A 26,307-nucleotide genomic window follows, 5' to 3' on the forward strand; every position below is an offset into this window, starting at 1 on the left:
CTTTGTACTGCCAGGCAGGCTGGAAATCCTGCACAAGCATGCTTAACAGCATAGGAAGGCTTTGGTGCCCATTCATTCCAGCCAGGTAACTCAGGGCACAGTATTTTAAGGGATTTCTGGTCCAGATCCTGGGAGAGCCATGTGACTATTTTTAAAAGAAGAAGTGAAATTAACTTTCTTCTCTCTCTTTCTGAAGGCTGGCACCCCGGGTAGATCCCGCGTGAGCTGACCTAGTTTAGCAATTTGGACCTGACAGTCCTCTGTGATGAATCAGGTGCAGGTGGCCAGCCACTAAAGACAGCAGTGTACTATTAAGCATGACAGTCACTTGGAAAAACTTGCATTGGGTGAGGTCTGCTAGAGTATGGGGCAAGCTCCCAGGCTGGAGACTGTCGTACAGGAAACCAGCCTTTGTTGCCAGAGGGTGACTGGTGTATTTCCCATTGTTCATCTATAGGACTGCCATCATCCTGCACTTCAAGCTCATTAGGCTAACCTATGCCACAAAGACACAGCCCCGACTGTGGAGCAATGTGATGTGGCGCCACTCTGAGAACAAGACTATACCCCCTTCCGTCCCCCTGCATTGGGAAGGTGGAACCCTGCCACTGGCTGAAAGCAGCAGCAAAGGACACTGCTCCTCTAATTTCAGGATTCCAGTCCCCACATATTTCCCTCATCCTGATCAGCAGCTGCTTCATGTCCTCTGACCAGAGCACACCCAGGCTCCATGTCTGGGTTACCAGCACCCAGTTGTGAAGGTGGACAAAGGGCTTACTGCTGTGTTCACTAGCTGCAGATCATTGACAGACACCATCTCTGGACCTAACCCCATCAGCCACGGCATCAGGGGCTCATACACATACACATCCACTAATGTGATATGTGCCAGCAATGCCCCTCTGCCGTGTGTGTTGGACAAACTGGACAGACCCAGCACCGAAGAATGAATGGACATAAAACAGACATCAGGAACTGGAATATACAAACCTGTAGGGGAACATTTTAACCTCCCAGGACGTTCAGTAATGGACCTTAAAGTGGCCATCCTCTTACAAAAGGGTTTTATCACAAGATTACAGAGGGAGACATCAGAATGGGAATTCATTTGCAAGTCTGACGCATTTAACCTGGGACTTAACGGAGCTCTCAATTATCTGACACATGACAAGGGCAATTTCCCAACCTTCAACATTTGCCACAATGGCACCATCCCACTGAACTTAATTTACTCCTTCCATAGGTCCTATTAATGAGAAGTGACTCCCCCACCACTTACTCCCCCCTTTTACCCCTTCTTCTTCTTTCTATGCCCTCCCCCACCCACTGCCACATCCTGCTATATAGACCCTAGATTCTCATCTTTGCTCCAGATCTGAAGAAGTGGGTCTTACCCATGGAAGCTCATTGCCTAGTAAATAAAAATTTTAGTCTTTAAGGTGGTACAGGACTTCTTTTTGTTTTGTTTTGTTTTTTGCAGATCACTTGTTTGCTGTGTTCAGGCTCTCCCACTGGAAGCAGACCTGGAGGCCTTATTCAAAGACAGAATGGCAGCAAGGTGTCTAGGTGCACAGAAAAACATGTAGAAAGAACTGAAAAAGCAATTTCTCCTCGGGGTAGTGACCAGCATTGAAAACTCCTCTCTGTGTTTTACACTCAATAGTTAATCTCACACTCTTTGTTTCATGCAATGCAGCTTGATAGGAGCTGACGGGCTACTATCTTCTACTGCTCCAGGCTGCAAGTGTCACCCCATGCACAAATTCCGAGCTGTTGATTGACTTTAGAGAGATTTCTATTCTTAACTGTAGAGTGACCCCTCAGGTCCTTCTTCTGTAGGCAGTGGAGGTGTCAGAGCTGCAGCCACCAGCCAGCACAGCAGCTCACAAGTCTGCAAATGAGCCACATCATTGAAGAAAAGCACATATTGAATGAGTTAAGAGCCAGCTGATTGACAGCTCTCCAACAGTAATTGTCAGAGAGGAATCATTGTGGACTGGGGATGTTTTTCCTGCAGTTCCGCAGGGATTGGTGCTTCTAGGCCTGATATTATTTTGCATTTTTATTGGTGATCTGGAAATCAATATAAAATGGCTGCAGATAAAATTTGCAGATGACACACAGAGTGGTACTGTGGCACATAATGATGCGGAGAGGGCAACCCTGGAGCTAGCTGGATCACCCAGTAAGCTGGGCCATTCCGACAAGATGGAGAGCTTTGAATTTAGCAAGATTAAAACAGATTAAGGAACAGGAAGTGCGGCCATAGCTGCAGCAGAACGGGGGACTGTGCCCTGGGGAGCAGGGACCATGCAAAGGAGATGGGAGCAGAGCGAATGAGCATCTCAACATGAGCTGGCAGCGTGATGCTGAAGCCCAAAGGATCCCTATATCTATATCTATATCTATATCTATATCTATATCTATATCTATATATTATAAATTGCAAAGTAGCTGTGCAGGACAGGCACCATCAAAAATTATACAAACCTACCATGCCTGACAACAGAACCTTACAAGGAGTATAAACTTGGACAGGTGACTAGGGAGGAATATAAAAACATTGCTTGAGCATGTAGGGGTGTGATCAGGAAGGACAAGGTGCAATTGGAGTTGCAGATAGCAAGGGATGTGAAGGATAATAAGAGGGTTTCTGTAGGTATGTTAGCAATAAGGAGGTCAGAAAAAGTGTGGGACCCTTACTGAACGGGGAAGGCAACTTAGTATCAGGTGAAGCGGAAAAGGCTGATGCACTTAATGCTTTTTTTGTCTCGACCATCACTTCCAAGGTTTATTCCCACTGGTCAGAACTGTATGGGGAGGAGGTGAGCAGCCCCGTGTAGCAGAAGAATAGGTGAAGGACTGTTTAGAAAATCTGGACTTGCACAAGTCCATGGGACCAGATATAATTCATCTGAGAGTAATGACTGAGTTGGCTGATGAGACTGCATAGCCATTGGTCATTATCTTTGAAAACTTGTGGTGATTGGGGAGGTCCCCGACAACTGGAAAAATGCAAATGTAGTACCCATCTTTTAAAAAAGGAAGAAGGAGGATCAGGGTAACTACAGCCCAGTCACCATCATATTGGTCCCTGGAATAATCATAGAACATTTCATTAAAGAATCCTTTTTGAAACACTTGGAGGAGAGGAAGGTGGTCAGGAGCAGTCAACATGGATTCACCAAGGGCAAGTCATGCCTGACCAACCTGATTGCCTTCTGCAGGGAGGTAACTGGGTCTATGGATATAGGGAAAAAGGAGGACATTACATACCTCGACTTTAGCAAAGCTTTTGATACTGTATCCTACAGTATTCTTGCAAGCAAGTTGAAGTATGGATTGGATGAGTGGACTAGAAGATGGACAGAAAGCTGGCTAGATTGTCAGGCTCAGCTAGTAGTGATCACTGCCTTGATGTCTACGTTACAGTGAGTGTCAAGCGCAGCACCCCAGAGCTTGGTCCTGGAGCCAGTTTTGTTCAACATCTTCATTAATGATCTGGATTCTGGGATGGGTTGAACACTCAGCCAGTCTGCAGATGACACCAAGCTGGTAGATACACTGGAGGGTAAGAATAGGGTCCAGAGATACCCAGACAAAGTGGAGAACTGAGCCACAACCAGAAGTGCAGAGTCCTGCACCTGGGAAAGAAGAGTCTGAAAAACTGCTACAGGCTGGGGATTGACTTGCTAAGCAGCAGTGTCCCCCCTGCCTCCTCACAACACTGCATCCTGCCTGTACATGAGGCATTCAGTGCAGATGTTAGCAGGCTTCCCGTGGAAAGCCGCTGTGAGCCATGTTAGAGACAGGCAGGGGAGGTGGGGAACATGTTGGGCGTGAGTCAGATCTTCACATGTCTCTGGATGAAATGCCCACAGGCTGGGTGCGAAGGAGGAAGGGGGCAAGTGAGGGGGTTGCTGGCTAGGAAACGCTCTTTCTAGTTTTCATTTCCTCTTCAGACAGGAGCTGCTCTGCTCAGAAACGAAACTTACAGAGATGCAGCCAACTGAGTGAGCCTCTGAGCCATCCCAGGATACAGCCTGCTGGAGCAGGGCTGGTCCATGCTGTGAGCACCATGCACCGTGCTGGGGGTGCATGCATGCCTTGGGTGCAGGTGTCAATGGGCTGCCCTTGGCACAGGGACTGCAGCCCAGGAGGAGGTGGAGAAGGCAGGGAGACATCCCCATGACACTGAGCCAGGAAGGTGGTGAAGGAGAAGGGTGGTGAAGCACTGGAATGTGTTACCTAGAGAGGTGGTGGAATCTCCATCCCTAGAGGTTTTTAAGTCCCAGCTTGAAAAAGCCCTGACTGGCATGATTTATTTGGGGTAGGTCCTGCTTTGAGCAGGGGGTTGAACTTGATGACCTCTTTAGGTCTCTTCCAATCTTATGATTCTGTGAAAACAAGGAGAACAGTTAGGAATATGGGTGTGTGCTCTGCAGACTGGGTCCATCCTTGGTCATCTTTTTCCATCTCTGGTTCATGTTGTATGGCCTTAGGCCTTCTGTCCTCCCAGTGCAGCTGCACACTTCCTGGGCAACAAACACAAGCATGTTCAGCTTGGCTATTCCTTTACTACCAGACAATTGCACTGGGATCCACTCCTTGTTGGAAAATAGATCTCAGGATTCAGCTCCCAGAGATGGGCAGACTCCCAAAGGGCAGAGCGAGGTTAGGGGTCACTCTCTGGGGTTCAGGTGAGCCCCAGCCAGGCTTGCTAGAAATTCAGGTTAAATCTACAACGAGGGGGGGCATTTTTCTATCTAGAGTATCTTAGGCATTTATCTAGGCTATTTGCACTGTAAACTCGCCAGTGCTTTTGTGATGTGTTTGTACAGTGCTTGGCAAATAATAAATACTAACAGCAAGAAATGGAAAATCAGAAGGCTCTCAGATTTTTCAGTAGAAATCTTGCTTTGCACAGTGCACCTGCTGTTTTTATTGTGCCAGCTCTTCCATTATTCTTAGAGCCTTCCATGAAAAGCAGGGAGCCAAGACCCAGATTTTGATTGTAAAACATAACCTGTCACATCCCCAACACAAACAACTGTGCTGCCATCTTCTTCCATCATTAAAAACCAAAAATAAGCCCCACACCCAGCCTATTGGTGGTATTTTCCTTTGCATGCCATTTGTAAAGATCACCTTCCTCCATCATGGACCTATGTAGGAAGCCAGTAACACATGCAGAAATATTTCTTTGAATGCCTCCATGGGTCCTTTCCCAGATTAAACAATCTACTGTTCAAGAGTGAGCATTTTAAGGACACAACCACAGTGCAGGCAGGAATATGGTGCCGGGAGACTTCATAACTCTAGCTAACTTGTACCTTTAGTTTACCAGGAAAAACTGTAATGCAAAGAAAAGTCCTGCATCACACTAAATTACCTGATCAAATATTATACTAGGTCTGAATAGTAATATGTGTGATAACTATTTAGCAGTATGATACTTATTCAGCAGATATTAGTAATAGCGCAATATTTCCAGTAATGCAGGGCCCTGAGAAAAGCTGTATTCTTTTCCTTTTGTGGTTTAGCTCTGCCTGGTAATTTCCACAGATTTTCTGCCTCTCTCTTCGCTTTCAGGTTTAGTCAAAGGCCACCCAAAATCGGCATTATGCGGCCATGACGCATATGTTTTTTTGGCGGGGAGAAAAGGACATCCCATCCTTGTGACCGCAGAGCAAAAGTACTGGTGGGTTGCATTTTCCTTTGCGTCAGTCAAATGGTCCCATCCTTTCAGTGCAATGGTTTCTGGTTAAATATCTCCAAAACCACTTCGGAATAAATGTGGTTGCCCCCTCTGTGCTTCTCCACCCACCCAGGCCAATCCCAGGGCACTGGCCGTCACAATGCAGGAGCGAAACCCATGATGAGGGACACCACAAAATACAACAGCTCACAAGAAAAATGAGAAGAGAAGGCCGTTGGGCACAGAACTGCTGCTCTTATTTCTCTTTCTGTAACCTCGGTGTCAGCATTTCGGATGTCAATAATTTCCAGCAATCAGCAGTGAACTCTGACAATGAGGGACACATGTAAATTTGGAGCTCAAGCACAGTAAATGGAAAAGATCACGCTCATTAGGTCACATCTAGGCCAACTTTCCCCGCCACAAAGGCCACACGAGTTGCCTTGCCAATATTCTCTGTGGCGTGGGCAGCCTAATTCTCAATGATTGGGCAACAGGGCTGATTCCAATTCCCAGGAAAGACTAGCCGCCGCTGGACAGAAGTTGTTGCTAAGTCATGTTCTGGGAATAGAGTAATTGGAGAACGTGAAGTGGAAGTAACCACACTATGCTGTTGCCTCTCAGGGGCTGCTCCTGGAGTCCTGTGAGGTCTCCTGACAGCTCAATCAGTTTTGATACTGGAAGATGTTTGGGTCTATTTCCCCCCATCACTTTTTAATGTGTTGCTGCATTTCCTGGTTTTAGACCAGGCCGGAATCCCTGTGAATGCCCTATGAAACTGGTCTGGGTCTAGCTCTTGTGCATTGACACAGCATCAGAATGTGGCAATCACCTCATTGTGACTTGGCAGCACAACCCAAGTGTTTCCTCAGACTGGCAGGAAACAAGCAGGGCTCTGGGAAGCAAAAATGGATGGAATGATCTCCTGAGATCTCTGCCCCACCCTGGAGCTCTACGGGAGCCCAGGTAAGCACCCACACTTTTGAACTCTTATCTGAACCCTGCGGTCTTTGGAGTTCCCCCATCACTAACAACCAGAGTTAGTGCTTCTCAGTGAGGGTGATGACTGCCTTGATTTCCCCTGTGGGTGAATCAGGCACATGCACTCTCGTGACTGGGGTTCATGTGTGCACATTCACAGACTTTCTTTTTTTGAGATGCAGAGTTGCCGCTCAGCATTTGACTGCTCAGATGAGAAGCTCTCTCAAACTCCCCCTGCTCTGAGACCCACAAACCAAGGGCAGACTAGGGATTCTACGAAATTACACTTACAGGAGTAGGTGTTTGTACCAAATGGTGGTGCATATAATGTATGTGCATGTTAAGATCCTGATTCAGTACATCACACCTCCAAAATCTCTAAGGACTCTTCTGGCTGCAGAAAGCACCAACCATTTTGTGTTCTGTTCAGTGCAAACTGTTACTGTGTTTCCTCTTGGAAACTTCCTATCTCCTTTTTCCTTGATTGCACATTCTCTTAGGCTAAAACAGAGCCTGACAAAGACTTCTACATGTGGAGAAACATAATACAAGTACTAGCTGATTGCCATAATCAACATTAATGTTCAAAGTTAATTTCTCAGTGTTATGTGTCTACACAGTGAAAGGCCCACGCCCAATTCAGCTCTCATTTACAAACGCCAGTGAACACAGCACGCATGGTTGTCATCAGAGCCAAACTTGGCCTCCTATTCTCTACATCCTGTTGTGACAGCCTGAAGTCCTCTCACCCATCTAGAACTGAGAAGGAGATAGTCATCTCCTTGAAGTAACAGCTTCCTCTTCCTTCTCCTCTGGCACTGCCACCTGCCACCTGCCAAAGTGTGTGGGAAAGCGTTAATGTTTGACACTTTCCTGAGACTCTGGTTTTGGTGTCTTTGTGCCCTGCTGTTTCTAGAGAGCGAACAATCCACCTTTGATATGTTGAGCTCTCAGTGAACATACCCAGTCTGAGGTGTGTGCTCCAGGTGTTAGAAGTAGTTATGCTTCTGCCGGCCTTCCCTGCTCCCAGAGACATAGGAGAGAGACTCAGAGGGGTAGCCGTGTTAGTCTGTAGCTTCACAAAAGACAAGCAGTCATGTAGCAATTTGTTAATCTTTAAGGTGCTACAGGACTACTTGATTTTTATAAGATAGAGAATTTTGGAGATCACCAGAACTGTTGTGAAACTAAGGGCTTGTCCTCACTGGGGTTGCTTTTGCAGAAAAACGTCTGTTTTCTGGGAGGAGCCGAGGGAAGCCCTTACATCCACACAGCTTGTTATTCTGGAATAACAGGGCATTTAACTCAAAATAAGTATCAGAGGGGTAGCAGTGTTAGTATGTATCTTTAAAAACAACAAGGCTCCTAATATATCTGATGAAGTGGGTCTTTGCCCATGACAGCTTATGCTCCAATAAATCTGTTAGAGCTATAAGGTGCCAGAGGACTTCTCATCATTTTAATTTGAAATGGTAACTCCACCAAAACAAAGAACTTTCACGGAACCCCACTTTCAATTTCAAAATTGACTCAGTGTGTACTCAGCAGAGGTAATTACAACTTAATTGGGCTTGAGGGAGGCAGCCCATCATTGCTCTTATTTGGAAACTGGGCTCTCAAGTGTGAACGCTCCATTTTGAAATGCTCTGGCAGTGTCAACGCTCTTTTCAGAAGTAACTTATTTCAAAGTTAGAAGGTTGAAATGAGTTATTTCTGAAAAACCCTGCAGTGTAGACATAGACACAAGGCCTGGAATGGGTTCCTGTTGAGTGGAGTAAATGTAATTTATCAACTTAGGCTGCTTCTACACTCTCACTCTCCTGTCGGAGTTCGCATTGTAGTGAGGCAATTCAAACCAGGCTAATGAGCGCTAATGTGCATGTTCAGCACCTCATTAGCATAACGGCGGCTGCGTGAATTTCAAAGTGCAGACTTCGAATTGCAGATTGACAGTGAAAGTGGCGGCAGCTTCGAAATAAGCGACATTCCCTTACTCTGATCTAGTTCTGTGGGAGTTAGGGAATGTCAGAGTGGGGCACTTATTTCAAAGCTGCCCCCATCTTCGCTGTCAATTTGCAATTCCAAGTCTGTGCTTCCAAATTCACATGGCTACCATTATGCTAATGAGGCACTGAATATGCATGTTAGTACCTCATTAGCCTTCTTCGAATTGCCTCATTACCATAGCACCTCTGACGGGAGAGTGAGAGTGTAAGAGCAGCCATTGAATCATGCGAGGTCATTAAGGGAAAGGGGTCGTCAGATCTAGCCACTGCCAAGGGCGAAACAGCAGACCATGAACTCTCATCTGGGCTTGCAATCCCTCCCTATCTTCCAACAGTGTGTTCTGGTGTGTTTGTAAATAGAGTTCACCTTCCTCAACGCTCCAACATGAGGAAAGCAAGGAAAGGGTTCACCATCAAGGCCCACAGTGTCCAGCACGTTCACCATTTGCCACACGTGGCACAGAGGACACTGAGGTTTGGAGAATACACGGGTGTCTGACCTGTGGCTCTTGGAGCCTTTGAACGTAGCCCCTCCTGAGAGCCACACCCGGGGAGTGCCATCCGCCAACTCTGCCCACACGCCCACCACTTGGTGGGAGAAGTGCCTGGCGGCGGCGGTGGTGGTGAAACCAGCGGCAGCTGTGGCTGCTCCAGCAGCTCTGGTGAGTCACTGGTGTTGAATAGGAATAGGGGCCTGGGGGTGCCTGGCTCTGGGGGAGGGGGAGGGCATTTTTTAGATAATTCTTTATTTAATAATATAATGTGACGAATATGGAAAGACGACAACCGCAAGTGTGGGGATCTTTGAATTCCTACAGGATACCGCTGCTCTAGGAAATAATTTTAGCCAAAAGTCCACTGACGGGGGAGAGAGAGAGAGAGAAAGATACAGCCAAGTGTCACAATCTGATGCTCAGTGTGATCCAATCCTTTACTGGGGATAAAATACAATAAAGGGAAAGAAACAGAAATAACTAGCTCCTTTCCCCATCATTCTCCAGATCACAAACTAACAATTATGACAATCGACACACCATGGTACTCCTGCTTTCAGTAATAATACTTTGTGCTTTTACAAGACTGTCCCTCTCACCGGGGAATGTGTTACGACTATTCAATGCAAGAGTTGGAGCCGATTGTGACTCATGGCCCTCTTGTCTAGGTCACTTGGGTGTGGGAAAAATGAATGACAACGGACAGCATCTCCTCAAACTTTGCACATACCACAATCTGTGCATCACAAACACATTTTTCCAAACCAAGCCACACCACAGAGTGTCATGGAGACACCCCCACTCGAAACACTGGCACCAATTAGACTTGGTCATCACCAGATGCGACAAACTCAAAAACGTCCTCCTGACACGCAGCTACCATAGGGCCGACTGCGATACAGATCATTCACTAGTCTGCTCCAAGCTCAAGCTGAGACCCAAGAAGCTGCACCATTCTAAACCAACTGGGAGGCCCCGCATTGATGCCAGAAAGATGGCAAACTCAGAAAAAGCTGAAATGTTCAGAGAGACCCTTGGGGAGAATTTGCGCAGCAGCCCTGGGGGTGCCGATGTGACGTCCAGATGGCAGCATCTGAGGGACACATCAATAATACAGCCTTGTCAGTGTTTGGAAGAAGAGCTGGAAACACAAATGACTGGTTCGAAGCTAACTCCAATGAGATGATTTCAGTCATCAAAAAGAAGCGTGCTGCACTTCTGGAATATAAACACTCACTGAGTCAGAGTACCCAGCAAGCACTCAGAGTAGCCAGAAAAATAGTACAGCAGACAGCCAGGCACTGTGCCAACAACTACTGGCTTAAGCTATGCAGCAGTATCCAGACCTGTGCTGACTCTGGTAATCTCAGGGGAATGTACGGGGGCATAAAGAAGGCAATGGGACCCATCCAGAGCAAGACGGCACCTCTGAAATCCAAATCTGGTGAAGTCACCACTGACAGAGCCAAACAGATGGAGCGATGGGTCAAGCACTACTCCGAACTGTACTCATGTGAGAACACTGTGGTTGACACAGCCCTCAACGCCATTGAGCTCCTGTCAGTTATGGACGAGCTGGACCAGGAACCAACTGTGGTCGAACTGAAGAAAGCTATTGACAGCTCTGCAGTAGGAAAGGCCCCAGGCCAGGATGGTATACCACCAGAGGTAATCAAGTGTGCCTTGGACACACTCCTGGAACCCCTACATGAGCTGCTGTGCCTGTGCTGGAGAGAGGGAGAGGTTCCACAGGATAAGCAGGATGCCCACATTGTAACCTTGTGTAAGAACAAAGAAGACAGAAGTGACTGCAACAATTACTGTGGAATCTCCCTCCTATCACTGGTAAATTGTTTGCTCGTGTCATCCTCGGCAGACTCCAGAAGCTCGCTGAGAGGGTGTATCCTGAATCCCAGTGCGGATTCCGTGCCGAGAGATCTACCATTGACGTGATCTTCTCCCTGAGGCAGCTGCAGGAGAAATGCAGGGAGCAGAGGAAGCCACTCTATGTCGCCTTCATCGACCTGACCAAGGCTTTCGACTCGGTCAGTAGGGATGGACTGTTTAAATTGCTCCACAAGATAGGCTGTCCACCACAGCTATTCAAGATGATCCAGTCTTTCCACAAAGACACGAGAGGACCCATCCAATATAACCACACATCATCGGATGCCTTCAGCATCAGGAGTGGGGTCAAACAAGGATGCGTCCTTGCTCCGACATTGTTTGGGATCTTCTTTGCACTCCTCCTGAAGCATGCCTTTGGATCCTCAACAGAGGGCATCTTTTTGCATGCAAGATCTGATGGGAAACTGTTTAATCTTGCAAGGCTGAAGGCTAAGGGTAAGGTGTAGGAAGTGCTCATTAGAGACATGCTGTTTGCAGACGACGCTGCTGTAGTGACACACACAGAAGGCCAGCTTCAAAAACTGCTGGATCAGTTCTCCAAAGCATGCAAGGACTTCAGGTTTACTATCAGCCTACAGAAGACAAACGTACTTGGTCAGGATGTTGCTGAACCTCCATCAATCAGCATTGACAATTACACGCTAGAGGTCATCCACGAGTTTACTTACCTTGGGTCCACCATCACCAACACCCTGTTGCTGGAGTCTGAGCTAAACAGGAGGATTGGAAAAGCAGCCACAACTCTGTTCAGACTTAGCAAGAGAGCATGGAACAACAACAAGCTGTACACTCACACCAAAATGCAAGTCTACAGAGCCTGCATCCTCAGCACCCTCCTCTACGGCAGCGAGTCTTGGACCTTGTACGCCCACCAGGAAAAGAGGCTGAATGTCTTCCACTTGTGCTGCCTCAAGCGCACTCCTGGGATATCATGGAAGGACAGAGTGCCCAACAACGCCGTCCTCGAGCAAGCTGGAATTCCAACCATGCATACCCTCCTCAGGCAGCAGCGGCTTTGCTGGCTTGGACATGTCCACAGGCTGAATGATGGAAGGATCCCAAAAGACATCCTGTACGGCGAGCTAGCCTCTGGCAAAAGACCTCCTGGATGCCCCCAATTGCACTACAAAGACCTGTAAGAGGGACCTCAAGGAGGCAGACGTCAACCCAGATAGTTGGGAAGAGCTGGCAGACGACCACAACAGCTGGAAGCAGGAACTACATAAGGGCCTTCAGAAGGGTGAGATGAAGATCAGACATCTGGCAGAGGAGAAGCAAGCCTGTAGAAAGGACAGCAAGGACCTGCCAGACACCCACTACATATGCAGCAGATGCAGCAAGGACTGTCACTCTTGTGTGGGCCTCCACAGTCACAGTCAACACTGCAAATGACAATCTTAAATGGAGTTACGAAGGGCGCGATCCATAGTCTACACAGACTGAAGGATGCCTTGGAGAGGTACTCCTGCTTTCAATAGTAATACTTTGCACTTTTACAAGACCTTCCCTCTCACTGGGGAACATGTTACGACTATTAATGACTAATGCTTTGCAAGTCCCCTCTGAGACACATGGAGAGTGTGTCAGGGAGCTCTGCACCTATCACTGAAGTGCCCACCTCTGGGATGGCATGGAGCCTATCTGTGCACAGTTAGTAGAGGCAGGAAGGGAAATGCAGCATGCAGGTGAAACTGCAGGGCAATGCAGAGAGGCAGAACATGTTTGCATGTGCTGGGGTTTGGCTGGGATGTCAGCGGTCACTGGTTTTTTTGTTCTAGGATTATAAGGTCTTGGCAATAGCTTCCACTGCAGCTGAGAGTGTTTGAGTCCCAGTCTTCATGGAACAGCCCAGTTTCCTTTCCTGCCGTTCTATAACAAGGTTTGGTGTTTTTGTGTGCATCCCTGGTTAAGGCACTGGCCCAGCACTCAGGAGACTGACTCTGGTGGTAGTCAATCGGCTCTACAGAGGGGCAGCCCCTCAGGGAATCAGGTCTTAGCTCTTTGAAGCTGACCCTTCCAAAACAAGTGGGCACATCTTCAAAATATAGGTCAGCCCCTCTCCCTGCACTTCGGGTTCCCTGTCTATGGAAAGAAGAAGAAGAATGCATTCCCACAGTGAAATGGATGGATGGAAGGTGCCATGTAAGTGCTCAGAAGTATTATTATCACTCCAGGGTAATGTAGGAGTATGGTGCTAAGTCCTGCTGTGGGCAAACGGAGGTGAGAGCATCTCAGAACAGCAGGACTATCTCTCCTGAGCAGGGGGGGTTAAATGGTTTCATTCCTCCAGAGCCGCAGAAGCCACAGCATTGATTCAGAAACATTCAGCACCTACTTCCCAGGAGGGCCATCACATACCTGACCTGCTGTGGGCAGTTACAAGTTCACATTCCTGAAATATTGTCAAGAACCCAGCATCCTCTTCGTGTGCCCATAGGCCACACGTAGTTGGCAGGGGTTCTGCATTGGCAGCTCCTCTGAGTGTGCACAGGGGGTTGACTCATACCCAGTGGGTGCACAGGTTACATATTTCCCCAAACTGAGGAAGGATACCCCAAGCTTCAGCGGCCCACTTGAAATCCCAGATAAACCCCTGCTTGTGACTGCCAATGGGGAGACTTAAACCTGGGACCACCGGAGTTTGAGGCAGGAGCCTCTACAGTTTGAACATTGGTGAGCTCGTCAGGCAGTGCATGCTCTGACACAGCCAATGCCTTAATTGACACAGATCTCACTGCTGGTCACTGAAGGAGATGGTGAGAATGCACAGCCAGCGCAGTGTCACAGAGAACGCTAGGCAGAAGAGAAAAGCAGCAGGGCAGAGTGAGATTCCATAGTGGGCAGCAGCGAATTACAAACACATGGGAGCCCTCACTCTCCAGCATCTGCTCTCTACCCTCTGGCAACACCTGCTCAAGTGTGGAACACTTGTCCAGAATGTAGGCCACTCCTTTCTCAGCATGAACAACACGTGGCTGCATTGCAAGCATGGGATTTTCCCCAGACCTGTTGGCGGCTGTTTTAATTGTTCTTGTTCCTCTTCATTACTTTCATCAACCTCTTTTCCAAAGACTTTTAGAACATTGTTTTGAAATTGAGTATAGGGCTGTCTAACGCCCCTTCTCTGCCAGAGCATCTCCCACTTTTCCTTCTCTTTTTCCTGCTCCACTGTTTTCTCTCTCACTTTTTTCTTTCTCTGCTCATTTCCCATTTTCCCTTCTTCTTCATCTCTGAGTCAACAGTGTGCCCTTGTAGCGAAGAAGGTTAAAGGCATATTGAGGTGCATTGGAGGAGCATTTTCAGCAGATCTAGAGAAATGTTATGCACGTTTATTTGGCACTGGTGAGGCCACCTCTGGAGTATTGCATCCAGTTCTGCACCCCCCAGTATAGAAAGGATGTGGATGCACTGGAGAGGGTCCAGTGGAGGGCAACTAAAATGATTAGGGGGCTGGAGGACAAGACCTGCAAGGAGAGGCTGAGGGATTTGGGCTTGTTTAGTTTGCAGATGAGAAGAGTGAGGAGCGATTTGATAGCAGCCTTCAACTTCCTGAAGGGGGATTCTAAAGAGGATGGAAAGAAGCTGTTCTCAATAGCAACAGGTGGCAGAGCAAGGAGCAATGGTCTGAAGTTACAACGGTGGATGTCAAGGTTGGATATTAGGAAAAAATTTTTCACCATGAGGGTGGTGATGCACTGGAATGTGTTACCAAGAGAGGTGGTGGAATCTCCATCCCTAGAGCTTTCTAAGTTCCAGAAAGCTCTGGCTGGGATGATTTAGTTGGGGTTGGTCATGCTTTAGGCAGGAGGCTGGACTCAGTGACCTCCTAGGTCCCTTCCAGCCCTAAGAGTCTATGATTCTTTCTTTACCTTATGCCTTTTCTCTTCCTTTTTCTACTCTTGGCCCTGCAGGGCTCCCCCTGCAGCTCTGGGAGGGGGAACTGAAATCCTTTCTCTCTTGGCGTCACTAACCGAATGGTTTACTAAGTCCCATTAGTGACTCCTCTGTGAATGTATGGACAGCAACTGTGGCCATACAGCTGTCTCCAAGGGCAGATCTTCTCTGTCAGTGATGATGTGTGGGAGGAAAAACCCAGCTTGACTCTCAGATCCCAGGCTGAGTCTGCAGGGCTGGCAGTTAGAAAGAAGACTTTTGATAAGGTTTATTTGTAACTGGTTATCGAGAACAGCTCAGATGCCAGGTTTGGACCCCAGCACTGCTGGGAATCAGCTTGCCTGCAATGCCAAGCAAGTCTGGTAAGTAATTTTGACACAGACAAGGCATTTTGTCAAGCAAATAACTTAATTTCAAAGACAGAATGGATTTTCTCAGAAGCCTTTCTTCTTCCTGTCAAAGCCAAACCTAACCGTGCAGCTCTTTCGTTCTGTCACCACAAAGACATTTGTTCAGGCTGCTTGCTTCAGTCTGTGTAATAAATGCCATTGTCAGGTGACATGCCAGGGGTTGCATTTCCCTGGGTTAGCAGAGACACATGCAGCCCCTCCTTTCTTTGTGCGGGCTGAGCAGGGACCATCTCTTGTCACCAGTGGGCCACATTCCTCACGTTGGGTTTGGAGTGCAGGACGGGAAGGGTGGTAGGTCCCTGGGAAATGGGAGGCATGGTCCCTGGGCAGGGCACTCTTGGAGGAGAGACTGGGAGCATCACCTCATTCCACAGACTTGGCTTTAGGAGAAGGCCAGGAGTTCCTCTGCCCTGCACCCAGCCTCTCTCACTGCCCTTCTGCTACCCCACAACCAGCCCTGTGCTCCTCCCCAACACATACCCACAACCAGCTCCACAGGCACTCCCTCGCCCAGCCCCATGGCCTGCCAGCCTCACCCTGACCCCTGAGCTCTTATCCGAGAGGCAGCCAGGCTAAGAGCACCATCTCCATCAGGGGCCAGGCAGTTCTTGGAGCCAGTGATCCACCCCCTTCCAATTCTCTGCTTTCCTGGGGAGCACCAGAAGCCCAGATCCAACCCTTCCTGCCATTCCCAGTGCCCTGCTGTGCTTCTCCCTGGGCAGTGGGGGTGCCAGGTGCCCGTGGTGCAGAAGGAGCTCCAGGGTGCAAGCAAGTAGATGGGCTCAGAACCCCTCTCAGGTTTGGCCTGGACACACCTCTGTGATGATGGGGACAGGTCAGGTCAAATTTCCAGCTCCAGTTAGGGACCAAGCACCCTCGCTGCCCCTTGTTAGGCCCCTAACACTTTAACAAAGGACCTGGAAGCCTGGGAGGCGTGTAGCCGGGTAGGACGTGGGCTGGGAGAGGGAACCCTCACTTCTAATCCCAGTTAGCGAGTGGCCTTTAGGAAGTGACTCACCTGTTCCCCCCTTTATCTTCTCACTAGTGAGAATGCCCATGGCATGAAGTACTGTTCAGAGCAAGTGACATGGCCCAGTCTGGCCCTTACATAGTAAAGGCTTTAGCACATGGACGGTCTGTCACTGTATGTATAGTGCCTGACACATTGGAGCCTCTAGGCACCAACAGTAGCAAGCAATAATCAAGTGAGCCTCTCAACAGCCCTGCAAGATAGGTCAGTACTACCACCCCTATCTCACAAACAGAGATGTTGAGGCCCAGAGATGGGAAAGGACTCAACCAAGGTCACTCAGTGAGTCAGTGGCAGATCTGGAAACAGTCCCCACAGCTCCTGCAGCCCAGTTCTGTGCACCAACCACTAGACTCTTCTTCCTCACAAAAACAAAGCTGGAGGAGCAAACCACAAAATCAAACTGACTTGGGATGATACTTTAAAAGAACAAGCCCCATGGATATCGTCACAGTGTAATCTGTCAGATGCACATGTACACTCATTCCCAATCAGCTTCTTCTGCAGCTTTAAGTGCATTTTTAGGCTGACTCTTTGGACAGCTCCATGCCTGGCTGTGTTAAAGTTGCATTGTCTAATTCACATGCTTAAAACGTAAGCAATGCAAAAGCTTCAGGTGTAAGAGTCTGGAACAATAAAGTCAAAAGCGACTCAGCAGCTGTCATGAATGAAGGCCTGTAAGGGTTAACCCCAGACTGTGGGTCCTCTGTTGGACGCAGCCAGGTTAGCCAATGGGGGGGGAAAAGAGGGATCGTTTGAATTGAAACAAATGTAGGCTGAGAGTGTCTTTGTCCTGTGGCTGAGGCAGAGAAAGACCAATATGTTTGATCTTAAGCAGCCTGACTGCATCCAGTAAATATCCAGCCACGTCATTATCGGAGTATAGATATGTAAGTAGAAAGGAAATGTTTGGTTAGGCAGTATCAGGTTATTTTTATTTTGGGTTTGGTGTGGGACTTTCTAGGCTGGTTGATGTATTTCCCCTGCACACTGTAACTTCTATGTTGAATCCCGGGGAATTAATTCTCTGTGCTCTAACCAGGATGCTGATGTTTTTAGTTGCCTTATAAAACCTAGCAACCAAGTATACTTCATTTATTTTGTTTTATTAATAAATTACTTTTTTTAGGCAATGATTTTATTCCTGTGTCCTAGAGAAGGGTATGTGTAAACTCATGCCGAGAACAAAAGGTCAGCTATCAGATTACAGCTTAATTTTTTCTCTTGGTTTTCAAGCTCTCTCCTAAGGGAGAGTTAAAAGCTTGGGGTTACCCCACAGGGAGACATCCTAAGTGCACCTCCCTGGGTTCTAAAGAGGGGCTTTCTCACTTGGTGGTGGCAGCTACCTCCCAGGGTCAGGGAATCTGGGGCCCTGGGGAGCCTTTGTAAGCAGAGCCTATAGAGACAAGGTATTTTTAAGGTTTTTGCAGGCCCCCACCTTCTGCACTTGGCATGTTAGAGAGGGGATCAGCCCTGACAGCAGCAAAGCTCTCAAGCAACTGCACTGATCTTCTGCAGGGACTAAGTGTGCAGACCTGGGGCACCCCAGAAATTATCCCCACCATACGTCCTGGTGGTGCAACCCTGGCTGCAGGCCCTGGCCCAGAGCCTCGCCTGCTGAGTCTGTGGCATGCGCAGTCCCCACCTTCCAGGTAGCCTGCCGTGCTGCCCATCACTGAGGGGGACCCGGGAAGCTGGAAGCAGGCCAAGAGGCCAGTCTGGCGGCCTGCAGGAGCTCTGGTGCAGGAGCCAGCCCCAAAGGCAGCTGCAAGCAGGATCAGTGCCGAGCATGCCCACTGCCCATTGTACCCATCCGGGTTTAGCCTTACAGTCCCTGTGTCAGGATGTGGGGGAGAAAAGTTGAACGAGTGGCATTGTGACCAAGCACACAGAGGTTGTGGCACCTCGCAGGTTTGGGCCCACCAGCCCTATGTCAGAACAGAGGGGCTGCAGGGCCAAACCTGAGTGGCACTGCAAACCCCTCCCCTGTTGCAGTGCCACATGCTATAGTTTGGCCACACAGCTTCCCTGTTACAGTGGAGGGCTGGTTGGCCCTAGCTGGAGTGGGCAATGGAGCAGCTTGTGCTGCTTGTCCTCAGCACTGCACAAGGTGTGCACGGCTGCATGTACTGCCAGTGGCAATTACAGTTGCTTCACATGCCCGTTTCTGCCGGCAGGTGCACAGAGTAGCTAAGTGACGGGTGCTAGCGGAGTGAATTGGACTTTTTTTAAAATAGTAAATTTACCCTCAAAATACCAGAAAATGGTTTCAGCCACAACAAAACCTGAAAACAAACGTGGAACGATGGGAATGAGCTGTTTTGTGGCTTCATTTGCCACCGACAGGTCTTTTTTAGCATGCTGTAATTATCAACCGTTGCCAGTTTTGTTTGTTTGTTTTTTAATTATTGGTTTTCTGTTCCACGTCTTGCCCCATCACACTCCTCTAGGGACACGGAGGGCTGCACTGAGGTGGCATTTAGGGGCAAGTGTCATCTGTGGACAAGGAGAGAATCTGAGTGTCCATCCCACTCAAATGCACCAGGACATCTTTAGTGTGCCTCATATTTCCTAAACAAACGAGTGTAGAACCCAGCAGGCCTGGGAGGATGTGCAGGGTTAGGATCACAAGTGGAAACAGATAAGTGAACACAGCCATGCACAGACCACCTGTGGCAGCCAGCGGGCCTGGCTCTCATGGGTACCAGAGCGTAAGCCAGCCCTGTCTCTGTGCTGCCTGCACAGGGGGATCCTGGACTGTAGCTCAAAGGCACCTGGGCAATGGCTGGTTTGAGGTACAAATCCAGTAGCCATAACAAAAGAACACTGTGAGATGTTCTGTATGTAACTATAGAGCGTATCAGTTCTAGCATGTAGTGAGCAGGGCTGGCCGCTCACTGACCAAGAGGGGGAAAAGCCCCTCCCTGGGCCCAGGTGGGCAGAACCTAGCCCCGCCCCCTTACCTGACCGGAAGCCCCAGGGCAGGACTACTTGTCTAAAAGCCCCAGCCAGCAGTGCTGCAGGAGGCCGGGGACTGGCCTGGACTCCCAGGCCTGGCTGAAGAGGAGCGACCAGCTGGGACGGAGACCCCACTCTCCCCATGCATGGAGGGACTGACCCTGAGGCCCCGTGAGGTACTAGCCAGAGGGGGCATCTGGAGGTGGGTCAGTGTGTAGAGCTCTGCTGCAGGTAGGGCCCTGGCCAGGGCACAGTGGAGTGGGGAGGCCTGCACCCCCCACCCGCCCCCTACCTGTCTCCTGCTGTTGCTGACTTAGGGGCATGCCAGGGTGTGTCAGCCCCCCGCCTTGCGAGCAGGCCCAACCTGGTGGAACTGCTTTGTTTGCTGCCCTGCCCTGATCGAGGGCCTGGGCCTAGTGAGGCCTGAACCCAGGCCCTGGGACTAAGCGCTGGCAGCTGAGGGGCCGAGCACAGGCCCAGGCCCCAGGACTAAGCACCAGTGGGTGACATAGCACAAGGGCAGGCACTGTTTGGCAGGAACAGTTGTTAGATACTGACCTGGACTGGTGCTGAACATCAGAAGTGAATCTGGTTGAGACTATTTGTCTTTTTTTTTCCCAGTTCATGAAGTTAACGTAGTACCAGCCCTTCCTGTGTTAAGCAATAAATCTGTGAGTGGAAGACTGCAAGGCTGTTTCATTGGTGTAACTAATTAGTTCATGGATATAAACAAACCTTTTACAAAAATGAAGATGGTCGCTCATACTCTTCACTCCCTCATAGCTGGGTGAGGTAGGACAGTGCCCTCAGCTTAGGGGCTTGATAGGGAGCAGGGGCTGAGTAAAAGGAAAAAAATTGAAACTAGGGCTTCCCAAACCCAGCCTTGTGCGCTAACCATTCAGTTATTCATATTCCCTGGCAAGCTGACTGATCACACACGGGTCACTCACCAGCATTTGGCCTACTACTGTGTTGCATAGGCCCATATATCAGATCAGCCAAGAGTCGTTTCTTCCTTATCTTTCCGCATGTCTTGTTCTCCCCTCCACCACCCCGCTGCCCCATGCTACATTTGCCCTAGGCCCAGCTGTCGCTGTGGGCTGTACCAGGTTTTCTGGCCATAAAAGTGTCTCTCTCACAATCTTTCTCTTCCCGCCCTGCGGACATCAGTGTCATTAGAGGGGGAATTCCTGCTGGAGGCTTCTGCAGCTGCTTCTCACCCTGGAATTCCCTGGCAGTGCGAATGTCAGAACAGTGATATGTTTACACCTAGAAAAGCTATTTTGAAGGCTCTTCAGCTCCCTCCACGGAGTGTAGCTGTACAGGTGAAGGGATATGGACAACAGTCCCATCCAGATTTTGATCACTATTTATCCCATGGCCGTCATCTCAGCATGGGATGGGTCTGTAGCTGATGAGTGCATTTGTTGCAGACACACGCTGCGTTTACATGTGGTGTGATTGTCAAACATCTCTACATTTCTGGGAAAAGAATAAACAATTTATGTAGCTGACTGGTTTTAAAAAGCACTGACAAACATTTGAATCTGCTCAGAGGTTAAAGGTGGCCCCAGAAGCCAGAAGTCGGGCACTGAGTATAGGCCAGATGGTCAGAAATGTATAATAAATGCAATTCAACACACAATTAGTACCCTGCACGCATGCACGCATGCACGCACACACCATGAATACAACACCCAGGGAAAGTTTCCCACCCTGCTATTGAAAGCCCCTCATGAGATCGGCACTGGTACCTGTAGAGACAGATATCCCACAGCAGTCCGGTTCTAGGTTATGGTGCATGCTAGGCCAACATACCTGTACTCTCTGCCTGCTAGTCTGCCCCTACCAGGGTCCCCTCTTACTTTCCAAACAGACGGGCAGTTCCACACAGCTGCCTAAAACAAAATAGTAATAATACTTGGCACAAAAATGTGTCAATAGTAAAGTGGTTACCAAGGAGTTAACTGTGTTACTCAGAATATTATGGGCTAGGATCTTCCTCTACCACTCCCTCACTTCTTGTTTAATCAAGGGGAGTCCTTCATGGTGCCCCCTGCTATTTGTGGAGGTGCGGTTGTATCAAGCTGCAAGGGCCCCACTTGCACTCCAGTCCATAGAGGGATTCGTACTGTACTGAGCAGTTGTACAAATATTTCCTTCTCACGCATAACTTCACCGATACGTTCCCAAACTCACTGATCAACATGTTCTCCATTGATAAATGGTGACCCAGCCTTACCCCGCCACTGCCCCACACCAGGCAGATGAGCTGTCCCCCTGCCCAGAGTGACAGATACCACACTCTACAGCTACAGGCAGTATGCTTTGCTGAGATTACCCTGCATTGCTCCAGCTCCACAATGCTGCCAACCAGCACCAGGGCCTCAAGGCACAATAAAGTCTGGTCTATATGAACAGTGATGTCTCTGAACTACACTTGTAAAGAATACGAGAAACAAGAATGAGAAACATGCATTTCATTCCGAAGAAGGAAATGAATAATGAGTTCATTAGCTACCAATTGATTGATAAAGGACAATCTATTGGAAGGTCTAATATGTGTAGCCAAAATTTGTTTGCCATGTAATTAACTAAAAATTACTTAAGCAATGCATACTTAATTATTATCTTAGTACAGCCGACTTGTACAAAATTTCAAGCATTTAATTGGCATTTAATAGAATAGCTATAGCAAGCTAATTAGGAATCAAATTATGGAATGTGCTAACTGATATTTAATAAGTATGTCAATTGGTGTCTAACAAGCCAATATGTTATAGCGATCTTGGAATATGTCAATTAAGTGCCTAAAGATCTCTTTCAAGTAGATTATAAATGTAATCTATTAAGGATGTAATGTGCAACATTTTTTGATTGTGGATTATAACTTATTTGCTCTTTGAATATATTCCTGCTATTTACAAACTGATTCATATGATATAATTGACTCTTTCCTACATAACCTAATTTGATAACTAATGCTTCTCTGGGCCCAGATTTTGCTCCTGTTACACTGGTGTAAATCCACTGAAATTCCAAAAAAACTAACATAGTGTTCCTGAAAAGTAAATCTGGTATAAGCTCATTGAATTTAAACTGGTGTAAGTGCGATCAGAATGAGACCCTGTGCATTTTAAATTATCAATAATCTTATGAGGTTAGAACAGATTAGGGTGTGGATAAGTCACCTGAACAAAATGAGAGACGCTAGTTTTCTATCCTTGCTAGGGGTGATCCTGGTCACTCACTGATGTAAATCAGGAGAGACTCCGCTGAAGTCAATGAAGTTACACACATATAAAATTAGCAGGAGTGTTTCACCCTGGATGGAGTTTCCCAACAATAGTAACAAGTGTTTCTCTCCAGGTACAGTCAAGAGGCGTGAGTGTAATCAGCTGCTTAATACAAGAGCAATTGCTTCTCAGTACGTCTGAGGGGGCATTAGGCTCGTTCAGTGGTTTCACAACAGGATTTACTTTTCCTTAAGCATTTCAGTCTGACTGAGTCCCCTGGGAACTGCACTAAAGAGTTAATGTGAGGGGTAATAAGGGCCGTGCCTATTTTTTCCTGGTGATTTCTCTGACACAAGTTCTCATTTCCTCACCTTCCCCCCTCCCCCCGCCCTCCACACATCTAGTTGTATCATGTATAAGCATAAGGTTTGTATTATGATAGGTGATAGGTGCACTACATAACATTAGTGTCATTGCGATCTGAGCACTTTATCTTCATGAACAAAGTACCCAGCTGCTTTTGAATTGAACTGGGGAAAAATCTGCCACTCTTAACAGGGATACATTTTCAGTTACTAATAACAACGGTTGTTATGGAAACAGTCGGTCCAGCGTGAATGTAAGGATTTGCTTTCAGGTCAGTGCTGTATTAGTCAGCAGCCTTTCAAAACCTCATCTCCCAAGCGCCGAAGTTTTCTGACCAATTTACTCTCGATGGCACTTTTTCTACATTGTGGCTTACAGGAAATTAATTATGTTTCTGAACATGGCACGCAGATCCTTTAAATGCTGCTCTTCAGATAGTGACATGGAAATGCTTTATAAAGTCCACAAGAAAACATCATTCTGGTTGGGGGTGGGGGGTGGCAGTGACACTGCAATGATGATCACAATGATAATTAAACACCCTAAAGCATAAGGCTACAGAGCGGGACAAGTATTTGGGAAGTCCGTCGCTTCCCTGCCTTTGTTGTGAGCTGACAATTCATTTTGCTTTCTGTGGATCATAGCCAGTTCAGCGCTGGAGGAAGGGTGAGGCTTGGCACCCAGCGGACGGAGGTGCTGTGTTTATCCCCAGAGCAGGTAGCACTGAGGCAGAGGCACTGCAAGGGTATGTCTTCGCTGGGCAGAAGATCGACCCTGACTGGGGTTTGATTTTGTGCGCCTGGTGGGGTGCAAGAAATTGAACTCTCTGGGGTTGGCAGTTGACGCCTAAGTCTCGCGAGGAGTAAGGGAAGTCGGCAAGGTAAGTTGATTGCAGATAAGTCGATTCTAGCTATGCAGTTGCAGTAGCTAGCATTGAGTATCTACAGTAGATTTTTAATGTCTAGTGTAGCCTTGGCCTAAGTGCCCAGCCGCCATGTATGGGCTTGTGCTGGGAAGACTTAAAGAACTCAGGGTGCTGAATACTCACAGCACCAGTCAATTGCAACCAAGGCAGCAAGTGTGTAGTGTCTCAACACCCTGCCCTCCATTCCAAATTAAAACACCCACTTCCCCTTCCAAAGTGGGTTCAGCTTTCCCAAGCCCATCTCTATCTGTCATCTGGACCTCCCCTGTCATCCATGAATCAGCAAAGTTTATTTCCAGTGGATCCTGCGGCATCCTGGGTGAATAGCATCCAGCCCCGCTGACTTGGACTCATTGACATTGGTCAGAAGGTCTCTGACATGTTCTTTACGGCCAGGCAGAAGAGTGAGTGAATTCTTGTTTGCATGAGTCTTTCTCTGCCTTTGCCAATTGGCCGTTTGCTACAACCCTCCTCCTACCGCCACCACCCCATCCAACCCCATTACTTTCCTGCTGTCCCTGTCACCCTCGCTCCCCTTGCTACAATGCTCACGCTCCCTTTGCTTTTAGAATCCTAGGGCTGGAAGAATCCCCAGGAGGTCATCGAGGCCAGCCCCCTGTCCCAAGCAGGGTCAACCCAACTAAACTATCCCAGCTAGGGCTTTCCCAAGCTGGGACTTAAAAAGGGACACTGGTAGCTGCAGCTACCTCTGACCACCCAGACACTAGAACAGGGAGTTGTACTGGCTAGAGCTGGCCCTGGACTCAAGCCGAGCAATGTTGCCAGCTGATAACGTATAATAAGCTTTGGCCTTGAATGATAGCTGGCATAACACCCATGCCTGATACCTCAGCAAGATGTCTCAAACACATGGGTTTTTTGTTGTTGTTGTTTTTTAATAAAGCCCAATGTTTTAATGGAAGAATTGGAGAAGTGAGGCATTTCTTGGGCTTGAAACAAAACCTTGACACCACAACCTCATGTGACTAGGCAGGAGAGTCCCAGTGAATCCAGCATTGTGACCTCTGCTTATCTCTGTGCACACACATAGTTTTTTCCTCACTGCCCTGCAACAGCTTCCAGGGGATGTCTGGCTAAGCTGCCGAAGCAGATTCAGACTTTATTCCTAGCTCACTAATGTCCATTTTTCATTATTCTGTTATGTGTGCCGAGAAACTCGACAAATGTGTTCTGGATGCACTTTTGTGCTTACCATTATATGTTGTTTTGAAAAACAAATTAATGACAAACTGTGAATTTAAAAAGCATGGCCCATACTTACCCTAGAGCAGACATCAAAATACAGGAGTCTTCAAAAACGGTCATTTTCATGTGCTCCAGGACTGCTCCTGCTGTAATGCAGATGTTCTGTAGCAGTTGCTAAATTTGCCGCTAGTTAGGCATGCCAAGACTGTGGACTCAGTAGTTCTGAATTTGTCTGCAGGCAATAATAGATCCCTTTCTCTTTCTTCTGTCTTCTGAGTTGGGATTTTTTTGCTGGATGAAATGGAGGTTTTTCATATGTGACTATTTAAGGGAGGGCAGTTTGCTGAATGGGGCAGCTAGACTGCCTCTTGCGATAAGAGACACTACCGTTGTGAAGAATTACTTTCAGATTCCATCTTGATCACCCTGCTGTTGAAATGGAAGAATGAAGTCATAAATGGTTTGATAAGGCTTGATTAAAAAGAATAAGTTGCATTGCTGGGGATACATATGTGAACGGGGTGTAGTTTTGCATGCTCTTGCACTTGGTCTCAAAGAATGGCGTTTTAGTGGTCAATGAGTGTCTGTCTAGTTGGTGGGAAGGAGATGAACTGCTGGCAATAGATTGGTGCCAGCAGTACCTGTTCTTTGCTAGGCAAAGGAACATGTGGCAACTTCAGGCCTGAGCTAAGCAGGTCGTGTTTCCATTGACTTTAGTGGGACCCACAGCTATCCTTATCCTCACGTCCTACTGTGACACACACGCCAGGTGGGTCCAGGAGCAGAAAGAGCCCTCCAACCATGGGTCCATCCCTGAGGCAGGTGGTACTGCTTTGCATTCAGCATGAGCACTGTCCATAGCTATTTGGAACTGGGGCTGGAGGCTGGGTGCAGCCCAGCTGGGGTGGGCTGTTTGCCATGGCATCATCCCTGCCCTAGGCCCAAATTTCCAAATGGAAATCTGAGCAGGAGACAGTACAGCATGGAGATGTATTACCTCCTTTCAGGGCCCCTCTTGGCCCAGCCAAAGGCAGCATAAGTCTGGCATCCCAGGAGAGATTCAGGTGCCGCCCAGGTGATTAGCCAAGCACCCGCAGCCTGTGCTGCTATTAATGGTGCATGTCTGCACATGCGTCCCTGCACATAAAATGTATTCTGCCCATGGACAGAAAATATTAGAGAGAGGTTCCTTGTG

Source organism: Carettochelys insculpta, chromosome 17 (genome assembly GCF_033958435.1).
Source record: "Carettochelys insculpta isolate YL-2023 chromosome 17, ASM3395843v1, whole genome shotgun sequence".
NCBI classification, from domain to species: domain Eukaryota; kingdom Metazoa; phylum Chordata; order Testudines; family Carettochelyidae; genus Carettochelys; species Carettochelys insculpta.